At 39.3% G+C, this 19,057-nt stretch overlaps 1 protein-coding gene and 1 pseudogene across 5 annotated transcripts in view; one reads left to right on the top strand and one right to left on the bottom strand.

Annotated features, from left to right (window-relative positions):
- Positions 1 to 19,057, bottom strand: part of BMPR1A (bone morphogenetic protein receptor type 1A) — a 175,751-nt gene that overhangs the window by 92,461 nt on the left and 64,233 nt on the right. Inside the window, exons 1-2 of one of the 5 annotated variants that reach the window (XM_030797814.1) lie at positions 13,457 to 13,624; positions 7,715 to 7,885 (exon numbers count right to left, since the gene is read on the bottom strand). The exons of 3 other annotated variants lie outside the window; for them this stretch is intronic. The gene's annotated coding sequence lies outside the window, so the exon portion shown is untranslated. Of the gene's footprint in view, positions 1 to 7,714; positions 7,886 to 13,456; positions 13,625 to 19,057 lie in introns of those variants that run through there. One more of the 5 variants, XM_030797813.1, reaches the window with a different exon arrangement.
- The window catches only part of LOC105739000, a 101,125-nt pseudogene that overhangs the window by 28,845 nt on the left and 53,223 nt on the right, over positions 1 to 19,057 (top strand).

Raw genomic sequence — 19,057 nt, 5'->3', positions numbered from 1 at the left:
ATTACTCAGAGGTAAACAAAAGACACAAGAAAGGATATGCTCCACAGTACAGCTCTGCAAGTCACATTGTACACGCTGGAAGTTGTGTGAATAAAGTAAAGGTTAGGACCTTTGCAATATAGTGCTATAGTCCTATGAGCACAAATCTATAAATATGTATACACATAAAAATAGGACGTACATGGGCAAAATGTTCCAAACAACTTTAATCACTTAGCTTACTGGGTAATTTACCACAGGCTTTTAACACTATGAACTGTGGTTCAACAAGCACCAGGGGTGTTAGTCAAAACAAAACGCCAAGTAAGTACAAGTCATTTTTTCAAAGATTTTGTGTCTGAAATTTCTAAGCCTATTAGTTATAGAAAACACATGAAAAAGAAGGCAATTCTTTAAAAAACATATCCAAGCTTCTTAATGACATGGAAAAAATGAAAATCAAACGTTTCTAAATATATTCTAACATTCATAACTCAGAGCTAACATCAAAATTTCCTCAACATTAATAATTATTTGCAAACAAACACAAAAAGTTCATTTTAATCCCACATTTCCCTTACAAAACATCTTTTCTTGTCATCAGAATGTACACATCCATCTTGGTTTTCAAAATTATTAAAATGGTTAAATCTTCAACCAACAAGATACTTGAAAGCTCACTACCCATGCAGAATCCAAGGACAAGCACTGATTATGGATATCATACCAGTTATCTGTAAGGTTTCAGAATGTCACCCACTGATTTCTATTATTCGTAAGATTTGCTTTATAGAAAACAGTGTAAATATTCTTTTACTGAATCTAGGCCAAAACACTTTTTTTTTTTTTTTTTGATAGAGTCTTGCTTGTCACCTAGGCTGGAGTACAGTGGCATGATCTCAGCTCACTGCAACCTCTGCCTCCTGGGTTCAAGCCATTCCCCTGCCTCAGCCTCCCAAGTAGCTGGGATTACAAGCACACACCACCATGCCCAGCTAATTTTTGTATTTTAGTAGAGATGGGGTTTCACCATGTTGGCCAGGCTGGTCTTGAACTCCTGACCTCATGATCTGCCCGCCTCAGCCTCCCAAAGTGCTGGGATTACAGGCGTGAGCCACCATGCCTGGACACTTGTTTTTTTTCTTTTTTTCTTTTTAAAGACAGGGTCTCACTCTGTCACTCAGGCTGGAGTGCAGTGGCACAATCATGGCTCACAGCAGCCTTGACCTTTCAGGCTCTAAGGATCCTCCTGCTTCAGCCTCCCGAGTAGCCAGCATGTACAGCCATGCCCTAAGCCAAAATTTAAGATTAACTTTGAGCTTGTACCAGATATCAAGATGTAATGGAATTCTTAGAATTCAGTAGAATCAACAACACTGATTGCACATTTTTTCCTTCGGCTACTCCAAATCCCCTCTTCCCTATCATTTCTCCTCCCTTCTTAGCACGCAGAAAAAGCACCCCATGCACTGTACAAATACTGCAAACACTATAGCTGCATTCGTATGACCATTAAAAAAAAAAGAGCCAAATTACAAAACAATCTATATTTTACAAACATTTCAGTTGGGTTCTTAAACTAAAGATATTACTGTTACTTTGGTAAGTTAACTAGAAAACACAAACATCATGCTCCAGAAAAACATAATGTGGTTTTAGCTGTAAATAACTCAAATGAACAGTTACTTTAGGCTAGTATACCATGCACTCCTATAATAAACATGTAACCACCTAACTAGAAAGGGAGGGTCAACTCATGAATGGGTTGTGTTCTAAATTTCCAAAAGTTCATTTATAAATTGAATATAAGGATTTTGAAACTCAAGATGCCTTTACTCATAAAACCAAACATATAAACAGTTGTACTAAATCCATAGTCCAAAGGAACTTTAGTGTACAAATCTATCATAGCATTCTTCTGTTGAAGCTTATATCTATGTCAAACTACAAGTTTCTTATTCATTTCTGTATCCTAGAATCTAGCACGACACAGTGTAGCATTTTGGCAAGTATTTGCTGTTGTGAAGTATTGAATAGTAACAAAACTGGGTTGCATAGAAAATCTAACCTACCTGAACTACAGAAGAGACTCAAAAGGCAAGGGGAAAAGGCTTCTTCCAGAAGAGATAACAGAAAAAGATACTTCGGCTAGAAAGCTCTGGTCTGAACCAACTGTGACAATTTCCATTCCCCTTGCCAGTGGGTAGTCTGGTAACACAAACCTAATGCAATTCTGGCCAAGAAGACAAGAAAGTAAGTTTGCTAGGGGGCTTTTAGGAAAGGTTTTCTTGGCTGATGAAAAAAGACCCAGGCAAAAACACATGCTCCCGGCCTTTTTGCATGCAATTCTGGGTTTGAATGTGTAAACAAGAACTGGACCATGAGGACAACCCAACAGATCAAGAACAGCAGCAGCATTAAAAGATACAAAGAATCTGGTCCTTGGTGATGCTGTCATGCCTGAATGAATTAATCCTAGAATCATCTTAACGTGGATCTTTTCATATTAAATTCTTTTACTGTTTAAACAATTTGCCACAAGTAACTCAGCAGACAGGGTGACTTAGGAACAGATACATCATTTACTTCCATGAATTTAGTTGTTCCCTACACAATGTAAACTGCTCTAAATTTATACCTCAGCGCAGATCCTTCTTTTGAACTAGATACATGTTTCCAAACACTCTATTAAATGTTTATTCCAGTGGCACATCAAGAGAACAAGATTAATACAAAAGCCATCAACCACCAGCACAAAATCTGTTTATGTACCTGCAGTCACTTTTTGGCTAATGGCAGCACCATTAGCCAAAAAGTGCCCAATTGCCGAAGTTTAAAATCTTGGGATCACAAGCCCCACTTCCCTCTGCTTCATCTATTATACTCAGGAGTTACTAAATGCTGCTCATTCTAACTCTGATACACGTATCTTTAAAATGTCTCCCCATCTCTACACATATTGTCTGACGTAGGCTCTCATCTTTCATGTAGCTCACCTCCATTCTTACCTCTATTCACTGGACTCACGTCTCTAAAATATAACTATGCTTCATGAAAAGATTATAAACATCCTGTCATTAGGAAGATGCAAGTTAAAACTACAATGAGATACACTATACAGCCATTAGAATGGCCATAGTCAAAAGACAATACCAAGTGTCGATAAGCATCTGGAGAAGCTGGAAACCTCATACATTGCTGACGGGACTGTAAAATGATGCAGTCACTTTGGGGAATAGTCTGTAAATTTTTTTTCTTTGTTCTTTTAGAGGTGACGTCTTGCTCTGTTGTCCAGGCTAGAGTGCAGTAGCGCAATCACGGCTCACTTCAGCCTTGATCTCTTGAGCTCAAGCAATCCTCCCGCCTCAGCCGCCCGCCTCAGCCTCCCAAGTCACTGGAATTATAAGTGTGAGCTACCATGCCCTAATTTCTTAAAGTTATATATAAACTCATCACAGGATCCAAAATTTCCTCTTCCCAAGAGAAATATGTGCCCACACAAAGATTTATCTACAAATGTTCATAGCAGCTTTGTTCATAATAACCAAAAACTGGAAACAATCCAAACGCCCATCAACTGCTGAGCACATAAAGTGTCATCACCACAGAATGGAATACCACTAGGCAGTAAAAAGGCACAAAATACTGATACACATTACAGTGTACATGAACCTCAAAGACACACTAGATGAAAGAAGCCAATGTAAAAATACTGCATACTGTATGTTTCCAACGCATATGAAATGTTTAGGAAAAGCAAATTTAGAGACAGAAAACAAGCAGTGGTTGCCTAGATGAGGAGGTAGAAGGCAGTGATTGTGGGAGGTGATAAAGTGTTCTAAAAACAGTCACAGCACAAAAAATTTACTGATGTTAAAAAAATTTAAGTGTGCCTACATTTTTTTTCAATGATTTCTTTTTTTTTTTTTTTTTTTTTTAGACAGAGTTTCGCTCTTGTCGCCCAGGCTGGAGTGCAATGGCACGAACTCGGCTCACTGCAACCTCTGCCTCTCGGGTTGAAGCAATTCTCCTGCCTCAGCCTCCCAAGTAGCTGGGACTACAGGCGTGCGCCATCACACTCAGCTAACTTTTGTATTTTTAGTAGAGACGGGGTTTCACCATCTTGGCCAGGCTCATCTCGAACTCCTGACTTCGTGATCCACCCTCCTCGGCCTCCCAGAGTGCTGGGATTACAGGCGTGAGCCACCGCACCCGGCCTTTTTCAATGATTTCTAATTATGTACAAAATGAAGTCCATATTCTTTAGAAGGGCATTCACAGACTGCTATAATCTGTTTTCAATCTATTTAACCTAACCTGCCTTACCTTCTGCTACGATTCCTGCCCAACAGCTTCCTGATAACTGTATTAAACTATGGATTTGCTATTTCCTAAATATGCCACCCTATGCAGTGCTGGTCCCTTTCTTCACACTTGCAATTCTATTTCAAAACTCAGTGTTCTTATCTTTTCCCAAGTGAACTTCCATTTGTCCTCACAAACACCCACCTCAAGTATCCTCTCCCTTGTTTTAATCCTCCGCACTCCCTTATGTAGTTACTTGTTCCACAGGATTCTAGTAATAACGCATTGTGCACTTATCACAGTGAACCATGATTACCTACTTATAGGTGTATCATCTTTACAAAAAACTCGAGTATAGCAATAGCATTTTACTAGTGCTTGTGTCCCTAGTGTCTGATACACAGTACAGTGCCTGGCCTATAGGAAGTAATCAATACACTTCTAAATAAGTTAATGACGAATAGCACTGAAGAGAAAAATCCAAAAGTAGGTAAAATGAGCTATGCACCAAAATGACACTTGCACAAGGATGATTAGTGTCACTATTTTTTTTGTTTGAGACAGGGTCTTGCTCTGTCACCCAGGCTGGAGTGCAGTGGTGTGATCCTAATTCCCTGTAGCCTCCACCTACTGGGCTCAAGTGATCCTCCCACCTCAGCCTCCAAAGTAGCTGGGACTACAGGCAAGTGCCACCAAGCCTGGATAATTTTTTGTTTGTTTGTTTGTAGAAACAAGGTCTCTCTATGTTGCCCAGGCAGGTCTCAAACTCCTGGGCTCAAGTGATCCTTTCGCCTTGGCTTCCCAGAGTGCTGGGATTATAGGCGTAAACCACTGTGCCTGGTGCTACTGTTATATAAAAAAGAAAAACAAGAAGTTACCCAATGTCACCTAAATGTTTATTAGAATAGGATCAATTAAACAGTCACACTAAACACTATATAGTCATTTAAAATAATGAGATATATATCTTATCTATTTGTATAGACATAAAAAGACATCCCAAATACTGAAGGAAAAAAACTATAAAATAAGTTAATCCTCCATTATTTAAAAAAGAAAACAGAACTGTACACACAGGTACTCGCATGCATACATCTGTGCATCGTGTATAAGGAAGGTGCAGGGCTGAAGGGTGCACACGCAGCTGTACTGGTGCGAACGAAGAAGTGAAAACAACCTTAATTGCGGATCAACTGACAAATGGCTAAACAAAATGTGGTCTTATCCATGCAGTGGAACATTATTCAACCATAAAAATAAACAAAGCCATAAAAAGAACTGGTTCATGATACAACAGGGATGAGGCCTGAATATATGCTAAGTGAAAGAAGCCAGACATATGATTCCACTTATAGGAAATATTCAGAATAGGCAATTTCACAGAGACCGAGAGTAGATTTGTGGCCGTCTGGGGCTGGAGAGTGGGGAATGGGGAATGACACCAAAAATATGATCCATGAAAGAAAAAAAAAAACACGATAAACTGAACTTCAACAAAATTAAAAATGTTTGCTCTACAAAAGACCCTGTTAAGAAGGCAAAAAAATGAGGTACAGGCTAGGAAAATATATTTGCAAACAATACATGTGATAAAAGCCTCACCTAGGATATATAAAGAAATCTAAAAGCTCAACAATTGAAAAAAATTTCAACTAGAAAATGGGCAAAAAATATAAAGAGACATTTTATTGAAGAGGATATACAGACGGCAAATACGCACATGAAAAGATATGGTCGGCCGGGCGCGGTGGCTCACGCCTGTAATCCCAGCACTTTGGGAGGCCGAGACAGGCGGATCACGAGGTCAGGAGATTGAGACCATCCTGGCTAACACGGTGAAACCCCGTCTCTACTAAAAATACAGAAAATTAGCCGGGCGCGGTGGCAGGCGCCTGTAGTCCCAGCTACTCGGGAGGCTAAGGCAGGAGAATGGTGTGAACCCAGGAGGCGGAGCTTGCAGTGGGCCGAGGTCGCGCCACTGCACCCCAGCCTGGGCAACAGAACGAGACTCCGTCAACATTACTAGACATCAGGGAAATGCAAACCAAACTATGCTGCACACCTACTGGCACAACTAAAATAAAAAAAAAAGTGACAATATCAAATGTGGACACGAATGTGAAGAAACTGGATCTCTCATACATTGCCAGTGAGCATGTAAAATGGCACAGCTACTTACAGGTAAGCCACCAACTGCACACCCCTGGGCTCTGGCAAAGATTCTTTGCTTGGCCAAATGAGCCAGGCTCCTGAACTTTTATCCCAGGCCTATCTGTGTACTTCCTTGTAAATTCCTGTTTTAGCAAAGAACCCTGCTAAGCCACATTAGCAAACCTCCTGTCAAGGTATCTGATTACCCTCTTCTTCTTCTGCCACCCTCCAGCTGATGTCTGATCACCTTGGCCTGTCTTCAGCAAGAAAGAATCCTGTTACAGTCAGTTTAGGCAGAAACCCCTTACACCTGACGTTTCCTCTTGAGAATTTTCCATCCACTGGCCCTCAACCAGCTCCTTGGCTACAAATTCCCACTTGCCCATGCTACATCCAGCACTGAGGCCACGCTCTCTCCCCATCCATTGTAAGACACTATTGTAGTGCTCCCTACACTTACAGGGATGATCCTGAATAATGTCTTCCTTCCCATGCTTTAACAAGTGTCACTGAATAATTTTTTTTTTCTTTAACAGCACCTCTCCCAAAGAAATAAAAATTTATGTCCACACAAAAAACTGAACATGAATGTTCATAGCTGCTTTACTGTTAAAAGCCAAAAACTAGGGAAAGAGATTATCTTTCAAAAGGTGAATGGATAAACAAACCATGGAACCCTATTCAGCAATAAAAAGGAAAGAACTGTTGATTCACACAACTTGGATAGATCTCAAGGAATTGTGCCAAGTGAAAATAAGCTAATTTTAAAAGGTCACATACTATGTGATTCCATTTATTAATATCCTTGAAATGTCAACATCATAGAGATGAAAAGCAGATTACTGGCTGCCATGGGGCAGGTGTGTGCAGCACAAGGGAGATCTTGGTGGTGGTAGCATTTCTGTCTTGATGCCACAGCGGTTCACAAATCAACTACATATATGTTTAAACAGCAGAGCACTAAACACACAAAATGTACCAATGGCAATTTCTAGTTTAATGCTCTGCTGTGGGTAGTAAGAAGTAACCATTAAGGGAAAGGTGAAAGGCACAAGGGACCTCTCCTTACTATTTTTTGCAATTTCCTGTAAACCTATAGTTATTTCAAATTTAAAATTTTAAAGAACCTACTTTGAATAGTAAAATAACTGTTCAAGGACTATACAAGATACATTATTTCTTTGAAATTATCTTTCTTTTATGTAGGTGTGAGTGTATATACATATGTGTGTACATACAAGTTTATTTTTTGGAGAGCAAAGAAGAAAAAATCACCTACGAAATTTCAATTCTGCCAAGGTTTCTAGTTTCCTAGAAACAAAACAGCAGTCCCAGGTCGACTTCTGGGTGCTCAGTCTGAAGTTGGGAAAGGGCCCTTTCCCTCCGTATCCCTCCTGCTCTGGCTCCGTGAAGGGGTGGCAATTCCGAGGGGAGTGCCAATCTGTGGCACCTGCAACAGAATGAACCCCAGATAATCATCCAGCTCTATGTTCTTTTGCAATTTATCCTTCCCAACAATGAAGCATAAAAACACTTCCACATTCTCAATCTTGCTCTACAACTTACGAACCTAACAAGACATTTAAATTTTTTGATAACACCCTCTTTCCTTTTCCAAGTAAATCCAATTCGGCCAGTAGAGAAATATATTGTATATGTATTTTTTTTCTACAGAGCTTTTGAGAAATTATCAATAGACCATTTGTTTTATTAGCTAATAGGTAAATGGCCCATGGAACAAGCTTCCTAGAAAAATTTCACCACATAAAACAGTTAAATTTCTACTGTTAATTCAGGAATTATCAGAGAGTGATTCTAGATTGCTAAGAGTTCACCAGCTCTGCTAAAATGGGCATGATTACACTCTCTCAACACATAAAGAAATTCAGAATTGACATTATGAATACCAGAGTTACGCTATGATACAGTGAAACCATCAGGGACTATTAATACATGCTGCTATTTGCTTCAGATCTAAATAATCACAAAAGAGTGTTGTGGTTTTTTACTTACTGGCTCATTTGTTTCAGCTTGCACCCCTGTCTTTCTGCTATGTTTTCTCCCCTTTGCGAACCGCTACCTGGAATGCACACTTGCTAATAACAGCATCACCCTCTACCCACTTCTCCTTTATGTCATCCCTGGAAAACAGCAAACTAGCTTAATGTAGTTCTGTGGTTCAAGGTCTATAAAAATAAAAAGGCTGCATATGACGGATGGCCTGAGACTGAAGATATAAAAAATGAACACATCTTCTATTATGATCAAGTAATTGTTGTACCATGATACTGCAATTTTTTCCTTGAGACAGAGTCTTACTCTGTCACCCAGGCTAGAGTGCAGTGGTACGATTTCGGCTCACTGCAACCTCCGCCTCCCTAGGTTCAGTGATTCTCCTGCCTCAGCCTCCCAAGTGGCTGGGATTACAGGCACATGTCACCACACCCAGCTAATTTTTGTATTTTTAGTAGAAACGGGGTTTCACCATATTGGCCAAGCTGGTCTCGAACTCCTGACCTTGTGATCTGCCCTCCTCGGCCTCCCAAAGTTCTGGGATTATAGGTGTGAGCCACTGTGCCTGGCCTGCAATTTTTTTCTTTAAAGGCCACTTTAAGGAGAAGGGAGAGATGACTTACCTGAATGAGTCAACTTAGGAAAAAACAAAGATGGGTGGAGCTAAAAAAGTAAACATATCTCAAATGCCTACTTAACATTTCTAACTAAATAGGCTAAAACTCAAAACACATGAAATGTAACTCACTAACTCACTATCTCGCTTGTCCATCCTCTCACAAACCTGCTCCTCTTAAACTCATTTGGCTTATTCCACAACTGTGTAAAAGAAGACATTCTGCCATACCTAGTAAAGCTGACGGTGTATACACCCAAGACTCAACAATCCCAGGTCTACGTATATAACCCAGAGAACCTTTTGTACTTAGCTACCATGAGCCACGCAAAAGAATATTTGAAGCAGTATTTTTTTCCATACCAAAAACTAAGTGAAACCCAGGTGTCAAGCAGCAGTAAAACAGATTGTGGTATATTCATAAAATATTCCATATTCCAGTAATTTGGAATATTATATCAAATAGTGAAAATTAATGAACCTCGGCTAAGAATGTCAACATAAATGACATCTCAAAATTGTAATGTAAATAAAAAAATCAAGCCCAAGAAGAATACATACAGAATAATTCCATTCGTATAAAGCTCAAAAACAGGAAAAGCTTAAAAAAAAAAAGTATGTCAAAGGGACAACACAGATGTGGTAAAACTTAAGAAAAAACTAAGGGAATGACATCAAATTTAGGAGGATGGTTACCTCTGGGAAGAGAGGAGTAAACTGTCTTGAGGGATGAAGGAGTTCAAAGTTGCTGTTATATTTCTCAAGATAGAAGTTTGGACCAGATTTATTCATGTATTGTTATTATTATTTAAAATGGATATATACATTATAGATAGATAAGCAGATAGATCCTTGTAAGATTAAACCTATCTAGAGTAGACATGGTTAAATGTTAATATTTTAACAATTTTAAAAAAATTTAAATCTATGCCCACATTACATAAATGTCTATTACTTTATGTAATGTACACAAATGTCTATTACAGCACTTTCTATAATTTTGGAATATAACATACTAACAAAATTAAGAGTAAATTACAAAATTCTATTTTGAAATTTAAAGACACAATATCACAAATCTTTAATAGAAGTATATTAAAGCAAATACTAAACTATTATACAGCGGAAAAAACAACATGTAAAAAAAAATTACTTCTCCTCCTAATGTAATATAATGGAAAATTAATGCCATCTATATAGTATATTCATTCCAAAATATTTTTATTTTAATCTAGGCATGAAATATAATCAGCAAATTGTGGGACTGCTTATATAAGAAAAGGAAAAATATGATGAGATTTCATAAAAGACCACTGCCGTGTGGTAGATGGAGGTGGGGTAGTGGCTTATCCTAAAGTAAAAGAAACTAAAGAAATATGACAGCCAAAAGGGTGTGTGTGTGTGTGTGTGTGTGTGTGTGTGTGTGTGTGTGTGTGTATTTCCTTAATTGGTTTCTGGATCAAATATAGATATATTTAGCTCTCTACAGATATAGATATATTTTTTCCCTTGGTTTCTGGATCAAAAATTAAAACATCTATAAAGAACTGTTCTGGGGGAGAAAATAAATGAAATTTAAATAGGGATCACATGTTCGATAATATTGTATTAATACTGTATCTCTTAAGTATGATAATGTAACTCTTCAGGAAGACAACTTTGTTCTTAGGATACACGTGCTAAAATGTTTAGAAGTTAAATGTCAAGATGTTTGCAGCTTACTTTCAAATGGCTCAGGGGAATAAAAAAAGTATACATGTCTTTATAAACAGAGAAAGAGAAAGCAAATGAAGCACACGTTAGCAAGTGAGCCGCTGAGTTAGTGAAAGACACAAGGGTGTTCACTATTCATTCAACTTTTCCATCAATTTATAAATTTTTAACAATTTGCAGAAAATATTTATTTTATTCTTTAGTTATGGGTAGTAATTTTACCACAAAGCTTAATAAACAGTGTTAGTATGACAGAGCTTATTAAGATCAAATATTAACATATTTACAAGCAAGTCCCAAATATCTTTCCTCCATCAGTAATTTTAAAACTTTTTTTCTGGAAACTGTGAATTACAAGTTGAATGAAAGGCCAGGCACGATGGCTCACACCTGTAATCCCAGCACTTTGGGTGACTGAAGCAGGAGGATCACTTCAGCCCATGAGTTCAAGACCAGTCTGGGCAACAGAGCAAGACCATTATTTCCACACAAAAAAGTCAAATTTAGCCAAGTATGGTGGCATGTGCCTGCAGTCCCAATTACTAGGGAGGCTGAGGTGGGAGGACCATTTGAGCCTGGGAAGTTGAGGCTGCAGCAAACCATGATTGCATCACTGTACTCTAGCCTGGGCAACAGGGCAAGACCCTATCTCAAAAAAAAAAAAAGTTGAATGAAAAATTAATTTTTGCTTAAAAGGTCAAAAGATTATGTCTGTGCTTCAGAAACAATATCATAAGCAATTTGAGGGCAAGGACATTTATTTTGGCAATTCAATTATACTATATATAACTCACAAAGATTTTATTTTACACTGCTAAAATAGATAAAACCATACTAATATATTAGAATGGGATTTCTTGGCTGGGTGCTGGTGGCTAACCCCGTAATCCTAGCACTTTCAGAGGCTGAGGTGGGAGGATCGCTTGAGCCCAGGAGGTTGAGGCTGCAGTGAGCTATGATCGCACCACTGCACTCCAGCCTAGGAAACAGAGTGAGTCCCTGTCTTAAAACAAACAAACAAAAAGCAAGAAAAAAAAAAAAAGAATGTCATTTCTAAATGTTCTATTATTTCTAATATATTTAGAAAATTACATTTCTAAATGTCCTATTAATAGTGTATGTTAAAATTTATTTCTCAAAATAGATTTATTTCCTAATGATGCATACTCTAAGATTATATTTACAATATTTTTCAGGATTGCTAAGCAGGTAGTAAGGGTGGAATCAATTCCTTTATGTGGACAAAGTTTCCTGAAAAACTAATTTCATTTCACAGAAAATGATAACCATCTGTCACCTTAAGGATGTACGGGTTATGTCAGAATTTAGTCCAATTAAACTGTCATGTAATACTTGTTATTTACTAAAAACTTAAAATCATCTTCACAAAAAACCCAGTTGTAACCCACCCAAGATGTGTGCATCAATAAACTAACAAAATTCTAGAAGTTACAGAAAATAAAATTATTTTCAATTAAGAGCACCCATGTAAAATCCATCACTTGTACACGAATATGCCAACTAGTGATTTCAAACAGGAGAAATAAGTCTAGCAATATTTCCTCCAAAAGGCCAGGTGTGGGACAGCGCTGCTACATGTCCGTGGGTGGATAAACACACAGGGAAGAAAGTTTTAGATGGGAAGCCTACATTTAAGTTCTCATCTCTATGTGATGAGAGGCAGGTAGTTAATTACCATACAGCACTGTCTTTTAAATCCGTGAGTCACATGCCTAAGGGAGGGGCCTGGATGCAGGATAAGCAGCAACTAGGGCAATCAAGGAAGGTTTCAAAAGGAAGCAACAACAGGTTCTGAGGAGCTGCAGACAGGCAATTAGCAGCAACTACTACCCCAACACAATGCACATAATCCAACAGCCGACTAGGGACTACCCACCTTCTTGCAAAAACACAGCATGTACCTTTGGGACTAAGTTTGTGAGGCTAGGTATGTTTGAATTTCAGAGATATTCTATTATCGACAGACAAGTGAGACTGAAAGAAACACACACACACACACACACACACACACCCTGGTAATATTTCCAGGGGCCATTAAAGCAAATTTTAAAACATTTAAGACATAGTTCCCTGTCTGCAAGAAACATGTAATCAACATGAGGAGCCAAGACATAAAGATATTCAAATTTAAATAATGGTAACAGATGACACTGCAAATGTCATACCACCACACATGATGACTAACCGAAGAGCACTAAAGTTTACTGCTTCACAGGTGGGAAGTAATTTAAGGTGGCCTTCCAAGGATCCGCAGGATTTGATACTATGCAAGGAGGGAGTAGTGCAAGTTCAAACAGGCATTCCACAGGGTCAGGGAGGGTACTTTGTGGCTGGTCATGGCCCCACGGGGGGTCTGGATTCTATGGTGGTGAAGCAGGATCATCAATGTATGGTCTGACCCGGATGATAAATATACAGCTGCCCTAAGGCCCATGCCCACAGCACACATAACTGCTCATTTTAGTTCTCCTTCCAACCAAGCATTAAAGACCTCATAGTGCTTTTCCATACAGAATCCTCAGCAGCCAAGATGACAGAATGTTTGAAATGCATCTACCATTCTTTAGGAAGTAAAGAGAAGAACACAAAGATAAGAAAGAGCATGGGCTCTGTAGCCAGACTGAATACCAAGGTTAGAATCCTGGCTCCACCACTTACCTGTTGTAATCCTTTGACCAAGTTGTTTAACCTCCTCCATACCCAATCTGTAAAATGAGGATCAAACGAGTTAATATAGGTATGGCACTTAGAACAGTGCCAGGCAGACAGTAAGCACTAAGTGTAAGCTACTATTATTGTTCTCTATCAATAGGAAACCAACTGTATTTTCAGAGAGTAATTAGAAGTTTATACAGGAGAATAATACAAGCAGCTGTATTAAAAGCTTGCTGGATACAGAAAACACTCTGAATCACTGGTAGAAACACCTTCCATTATTTAATAACACTGCCTAATAATAGCATCAAACACTTGCTGGTTGATTTAAGAACAAAATTATGCCAACAATATTTACCGAGTTCCATTTATCAAACATTTACTATGTGCCAGTTACTGTGCTAAATTCTATACATTTATTATCTTGCTTAATCCTTAAAATAAGCCTATGAGGCAGATACCACTGGTAATCCCATATTATAGATAAGAAAACTGAAGCTCAGGCCGGGCACAGTGGCTCGCACCTATAATCTCAGCACTCTGGGAGGCTGAGGCGGGCATATCACCCAAGGTCAGGAGTTCGAGACCAGCCTGGCCAACATGGTGAAACTCCATCTCTACTAAAAATACAAAAATTAGCCAGGCATGGTGGCCTGTAATCCCAGCTACTTGGGAGGCTGAGGCAAAGAATCACTTGAACCCAGGAGGCACAGGTTGCAGTGAGCCAAGATCGCGCCACTGCACTCCAGCCTGGGTGACAGAGCAAGACTCTACCTTAAAAAAAAAATTAAAAAAAAATAAAAATGGGAAAAAAAAGAAAACTGAAGCTCACAGTGATTAAGTAACCTTCTCAAAGTCACACAGTTAATATATGGTAGATTTGGGATTTAAACCCAGATCAGCCAGACTCTAAACACTGTACTTTTAATCCTAATGCCATACATTTTCTTCCCAAATCCTGAACCAATTGCCCATGACTGTGATAATGGTTGTACAGATCTGAGAGTATACTAAAAACCATTGAAGTGTGTGCCCTTTAAATAATTGTATGGTATGTGAATTATATCTTAATAAAGCTGTTTCAAACCATTAACAAAAAATAGTAAAATCAGGATACAGGGTCCTTGGGGTTTTACTCATACACAGACTGGGACTAGAATAAAAAGGAAAATTGAATTCATTTTGGATAGAAAAATGAACATTTTTCAAACAGAAAGATTTAGAACCTATATATAAATACATGACACATGCTAAAGTTGGACCTAAATAATGAATAAATGTAGATCAAGAAATATCTGTGAGGCCAGGCATGCTGGCTCAGGTCTGTAATCCCAGCACTTTGGGAGGCCGAGGTGGGTGGATCGCTTGAGCCCAGGAGTTCGAGACCAGCCTGGGAACATGCAGTTCGAGACCAGCCTAGGAACATGGTAAAACCCCTCTCTACAAAAAATACAAAAATTAGCTAGGTGTGGTGGTGCGTGCCTGCTGTCCCAGCTACTCAAGAGGCTGAAGTGAGAGGACCACTTGAGCCCCGGAGGTCCAGACTGCAGTGAGCCATGATTGTGTCACTGCACTCCAGCCTGCACAGAGCCAAGAATCCGTCTCAAGAAACAAAAGGAGGGAGGGAGGAGAAGAGAGGGGGAGGAGGGAGAAAAAAGAAACATCTGTGGGTAATGATGATGTCACAGTGAACCCCTTATCATCAAGTCAACATTTTGGCAACAGAGAGGTAACAACATGATCATATTGTTATTCACTTTTAGCAAGGGAGCAGCACAAAATGTGGGCAACAGCATAAAGTTTTTTGGAAAAATGTAATGAAGTTAATGGTCTCCTGTACAGCCTTGGGAGGTATAAATGCAGCCTCTCTAGAGAGCAACTTAGCAATGTGCATGATGTACCCACTAGCCCAGCAATCCTACTAATAAAAATCCATATTTTAAAAAAATCATGTTGTGCACCCAGATTTAGTGACACGTATGGTCTTACGACATGCTTAATGACAGCAGAACAAGCAAAAACAAAAATAATGTAAATTACAGTACAGTCAGACAATATTGTTAACAACAGCTAATGTTTTTTAAGTACCAAGAATTATTTCTATGTGTTGGCTCACTTAATACTTACAGCAACCCTAGAAGTTATTAAGAATGTTATAACTATTTTCAAGATAAGGAAACTAAAACCCAGAGGAGTAACTTTCTTCAGGTCACACTGCAGCAGTAACTGAAGCCAAGATTTGAACCAGGGCAGTCTCAACACCGCCACTTTGTGTAACTACAAACGTTATGCCACACGAGAATAAGTACTTGGAAATATACTCACAATATATTAAGATAGAAAAAATCAGATCACAAAATAACCGTGTGATCATTCTCTGTTTAATGCATTTAAAAAGAGAGCGATGGAAATGACATGCCCTAGAGCTTAACAATAGGTACTGCTGGTATTACAGTTGACAATTGTCTTCTTTATACTTTTCCATATTTTCCAAATTTTCTACTGCAGGATGATTTTTTTAAATGACCTTCTTTAAAAAAATAAGTGAAAAGATTATTATTTAAAACACTGCAGGCCGGGCGCGGTGGCTCACGCTTGTAATCCCAGCACTTTGGGAGGCCGAGGCGGGCGGATCACGAGGTCAGGAGATTGAGACCACGGTGAAACCCCGTCTCTACTAAAAAAAAATACAAAAAATTAGCCGGACGAGGTGGCGGGCGCCTGTAGTCCCAGCTACTCGGAGAGGCTGAGGCAGGAGAATGGCGTGAACCCGGGAGGCGGAGCTTGCAGTGAGCCGAGATTGCGCCACTGCACTCCAGCCTGGGCGACAGAGCGAGACTCCGTCTCAAAAATAAAAAATAAATAAATAAATAAATAAATAAAAATAAAAAATAAAATAAAACACTGCAAAAAAGGACAAGTAACAAAAACCATGGAACCAGCAGTTAAATCTGCTATTGGGGTTGCTGATTCCAGAGAAGTGGTAGATGCCAACCAGGCAGTGGCCAGTAAGGAGTATATGAAACAGTGACAGGCGCTACACAGGCATCAACTAGCATCCCGAGAAGTCCGGGGGGAGGGCAAGGAGCACGGTACATAGCTGTGAGGTAATGGCAGTATCAAGGGAAGGTTTTGCTGGTTTGTTTTGAACTTGAAGGAGATTTGATCAGTGTTACAATCGAACTAGAAACAGTCAAGGATGGAGAGATGGATAATGAGAGGGAGGTCTCAGACAATAAGGACTGAGCCTTAGAAAAAGGGAAAAACTTCGTGTGCAACAGCCGAGGAGGAAGAAAAGAAGTCATACAGTGATCTTTCAGGTGGAGACAGAAGAAACTGACAGAACTTAATTTGGTACCCTCAAGCTTCTCTAAGAAAAAAAGATGTCATCTTCCAAACTAAAAAGGTGATTCTGGGTGCAGTGGCTCACGCGTGTAATCCCAACACTTTGGGAGGCCAAGGCAAGAGGATTGCTTAAACCCAGTAGTTTAGACCAGCCATGGCAACGTGGCAAAACCCCATCTCTATCCAAAAATTTTAAAAAAGTTAGCCAGGCATGGGAGTGTAATCCTGTACTCCCAGCTACTCAGGAGGCTGAGGTGAGAGGACCACTTGAGCCTGGGAGGTGGAGGCTGCAGACGAGCTATGATCACACCACTGCACTCCAGTTTGGGTGTCAGAAAGTTAGACCCTGTCTCAAACAAAACTAAATTAAAAATGTGGTATTAGGTACAGGGTGAGAAGCAGGGTTAGTAGGAAAAGTGCTAGAAAGCAACTGGATTCACCTTTTGCCAGAGCCAGCAGAAACCATCAGCCTAATCATCAACTGACCACAAATTCCCCTCTGGACAATTCACATTACAGACATAAATGAGAGTACTGCAGGAAGTTGGAAAAATTGTTTATTCTTCACAGTTAACATGTACATAAGCTATGCCACTCATAACTGAAGAACCCATGGTATGCCTGGAGACTGTTACCCTACCGGTAATTTCAAGGATAACAACCGCTACCACAATCCATGAGGCTGACGTGATAAGTGCCATTACTTTTAGATGAGATGCATAGGCAAAAGAAGCACTAGGCTTCAAGCATAAATTTCTAATTTGACAATAAAAACTAGTTTGCTATGAAAATTCAAGTTGTGGCCGGGCGCGGTGGCTCACGTCTGTAATCCTAGCACTTGGGGAGGCCGAGGTGGGCGGATCACGAGGTCAGGAGATCGAGACCATCCTGGCCAAAATGATGAAACCCCATCTCTACTAAAAATACAAAAATTAGCTGGGCGTGGTGGCACGTGCCTGTACTCAGGAGGCTGAGGCAGGAGAATCACTTGAGCCCAGGAGGCAGAGACTGCAGTGACCTGAGATCGCGCCACTGCACTCCAGCCTGGGAGACAGAGCAAGACTCAAAAAGAAAAAAAAAAAAAAAAAAAGAAAAACAAGAAAATTCAAGTTGTAAAGATCTCAAATTCTGTATAATTGAAAAGTTTTCTAAGGCCAATTGTTACAAAACATGGTATTTTTAATATACATACAGAGATCTCCAGAGATGCAAGTGGCTTTAAAAAATAAGTAGCAATAATAATAGTAATAATAACAATAATAAATAAGTAGCCATTTCTTCATGTGTGAGGATACAGTCACGGAAATAAGAATGTAAGATACGGAGGTAAGAGCTGAGTACTGTGTAATACGTGGCTGGCTTCACTTGCATGCCCAATGCTTTACATGCATTACTGCATTTCATCCCCAAAACAATTCGGAGGCAGGAATTCTTCGTGTTCATTCAACGTATTTACTGACTGCTAGCTCTGTGTCCCAGGAACTAACCTAAACCTCAGCATACCGCAATGAACAACAACAACAAAAAAAATCCAAAAAATCTTGACTTCTTGGAAACTGTATCCTATTTCAGTGTCTGTCTTAAGGGACTTGAGTAATTTCTCTATGGAGTAAAATAAAGTGGGTGGCAGAGATGGAACTCCAATTCAGGTATGTCAGATCACAGGTACACAGTCTGAATCATTCAAACTATGATTCTAGCATATGTGACTGCTGCTCAATAGAGAGAAAAAATAACTTCTACATTTATCTGAGTTTTTCAATAATAAATAGTACTTATTTGAGAATTTTGAATATTTTGTTGTTTTGCTTACACTACTGCCCTCCCTATAGGAAATGACCTGTCAAGAAAAACTAGCACCAATCCTCAGTTACCATGTTTCTTTCCAACCACTTTATAAATTTTAAAGCAAAAAATCCTGAAGCAAAAAATCCTGAGACAAAAGCAATCTGAAAGCCTCTTCATCTGCTCCCTAAAATTATTAACCAAAGAACTATTCATACTTCAGCAAACTTCAATCTTCAGTTAACATGTTTCTTTCCACTTAATAAATTTTAAAACAAAAAAAACCTGAGCTAAAAGCAATCTGAAGACCTCTTCATCTGCTCCCTAAAATTATTAGCTGGTCGGACACGGTGGCTCACACCTGTAATCCCTGAACTTTTGGAGGCCGAGGAGGGCAGATCACGAGGTCAGGAGTTCGAGACCAGCCTGGCCAACATGGTGAAACCCTGTCTCTACTAAAGTACAAAAATTAGC

Source organism: Nomascus leucogenys, chromosome 18, assembly GCF_006542625.1.
Source record: "Nomascus leucogenys isolate Asia chromosome 18, Asia_NLE_v1, whole genome shotgun sequence".
In the NCBI taxonomy this organism is placed as follows: domain Eukaryota; kingdom Metazoa; phylum Chordata; class Mammalia; order Primates; family Hylobatidae; genus Nomascus; species Nomascus leucogenys.
The sequence above is the reverse complement of the archived record's forward strand: the minus strand, read 5'-3'. Positions and strand labels throughout refer to the sequence as shown.